Source organism: Ailuropoda melanoleuca, chromosome 8 (assembly GCF_002007445.2).
Source record: "Ailuropoda melanoleuca isolate Jingjing chromosome 8, ASM200744v2, whole genome shotgun sequence".
Lineage (NCBI taxonomy): Eukaryota > Metazoa > Chordata > Mammalia > Carnivora > Ursidae > Ailuropoda > Ailuropoda melanoleuca.
In genome coordinates, this window is record NC_048225.1 from 72,680,405 (window position 1) to 72,682,920 (window position 2,516).

Sequence of the window (2,516 nt, forward strand, 5' to 3'; positions counted from 1 at the left end):
CTGGATGCTGGGGCTCAGCTGCAGCTCGGACCCAGGATTATGACCTCAGTGGTGGCAGGTGAGGTGGTCAGGCAAAGGTGGTAGGTTTTGTGCCTGGAGGTTGCTGAGTTTCCCTGGCAACCCACCCTTTGCCTTTGGTTATGGGACAGACATCTAGGGAGTGGGTTGCTGTTCATTAAGCCTCCTTTATTTTTTTTAAATTTTACTTATTTGAGAGAGCATGCGTGGGGGGAGGAGCAGAGGCAGAGGGAGAAGCAGTCTCCTGGCTGAGCGGAGCCCGACTCAATATGGGACTCAATCCCCAGACTCTCGGATCATGACCTGAGCTGAAGGCAGACTCTTAACCCACTGAGCCACCCAGGCGCCCTATTTTTTGAAGATTTTATTTTCAAGTAATCTCTACACCCAACATGGGGCCCGAACTCACAACCCCAAGGTCAAGAATACCATGCTGTACCCACGAAACCATCCAGGCCGCCTCCTAACCCAAGGTTATTAAAGGAGGCTTAATGGGGGGGGGAGGTGCATGCATGGCTGGGGGAGCCTGCTTCTCCCTCTCCTCCTGTTCATGCTCTCTCATTTTCTCTCAAAATCTTTTTAAAAATCTTAAGAAAACAAAATAAGAGTGTTCTGTATTTCTGGGTCACGCTGAGAAGTCATGTAACAATACTCCCTGAATCTAATTGTCTTGGAAGAATTTACAAACAGTGCATGGATGGATGTACTGAGGTGACTGTGGTGTGGACACTGCCACCTCCCAATTCTACAGCCATCAGCTCCTTCCTGCTCTCCTTCCTCTTGTCAGCCCAGCCGAAGGGAGGCTGCGCTCCAAGTCCACAGTCCAAGTACATATCCACAATTTCCACAGCTATACATGTACCAAAACATATTTAATCAGGTAAGCAAAACTATTCTAAATATACTTTTACTCGTTTGTAAGTATTGTGATTTATAATAATCCTAAACGTTTTTCTTATCTTTAAAAAAAATCATCCAAAAACTTTAAGTGAAATATATTTCAGGATTAGCTTGCTTTTGGTTGGCTTTGAAGGTTTTTAACAACTTTTGCATCCAGGGGTCCACTATCAGAACACAGCCCAGAACTCTGTCTCTTAGCGTTTCCACATCACAGAGTGACACACCTGCTTCCCGGCCCTTTCTACCGCACTGGGGGAGGGGGTGACCATGCCGGCCCAGGCCCGTGATCCCCTGGGGCGGGGGAGCTGTCTTTATATCTGGAAGAGGCTAACTTGCCTGTGACTTAGGATATTTCAAAATGGTGGTGTGAAAAGGAAAACCAGAAATGGCCTCTAATTCCTAAGCTAGTAATACTATTAAGGAAAATTTTTAGGGAAATGCACACAACTTTGTACATTACGTTCTCCTAAAAATAACACTGAGCAAAATTGTGCTCTTGGTAATCTTATGCAGATCTGAGTTTGTGCTTTGAAATCTTTCAAATAAATCCAATCACTTTCCTTGGATTGCAGTTTTTTTAGGTCTGGCAACCAAGCTCCCTGATCTACAACTGTTTCTACCCACCTACTAAGCGCAGCTAGCCTATTCCAATAAGGGTGACTTTTAAGCATCCCTCCTCCTCCTCCATTTTCTTTTCCTCCTTCCTTTCTCCTCCTCGTCTCAAAGCTGCAGAGTTGGCTGCTTCTCAGTCACATGGCCACGACCTGGCATTTGACCCAGACTCTGCCTTAATGCACTTTGGGAGGTCAGACAATCCCTAGGCTTCCCTAGGCCTCCCTGGATTCTGTGTGTCCCCTCTCCCCAACCCAGAAGGGTGGTCAGGCTCTGTCCCCTCCTATCGTCACATATGACAGCCCTTTTCCTTCGCTTCAGGGTGAAAATGGTGATGTCCCTTCCGTCTCCCATGGGATTCGCCTGGAGCTCTGCATACACTGTGGGTACCAGCCTGGACTCTTATCCCTGTGCGGCCTCTTGCCGCGCTCAAGACCCACGGCCAAGCAGTCACTATCACGGGGAGACAGAGACACCTGGGTGTGACCTGCACCCAGGTCACATCTCAGGGGCTGGAAGGGAGGTCAAGGCGGAGCTCGGGCTCTAGGGACTCTCCGGCAGGCCCGGGGCGGGGCAGGCCCGGGGCGGGGCAGGCCCGGGGCGGGGCAGGCCCGGGGCGGGGCAGGCCCGGGGCGGGGGTCCTCTCCGATTCCCATTCACAGAAAAGCTCATTGTAGCTCCTTCCGGTCTCTTACATTCCAAACGCTACTTCACCCTTTCCTCCCTTTGCCTGCCTTCTCCTGTCTCCCCACACCCCCTTCCCGGAGGAGCCTCTTGTGCTGGGCCGCAAGCGTGACCATCTCCCCGGCACCAGCCCTCAGGCCCCTCCAGAGCTTCCCTTCCCGTCCTCGACAATCCCGTGCCCCGCGCCGGCACCCCGGACGCTGCGCTCCGCAGGGTCACCTCGGACGGGGCCCACCGCGACCCCGCACGGGAACGCGTTACACACCTCGTCGCGTCGATGAGGACGCCGCGATGCGGACACA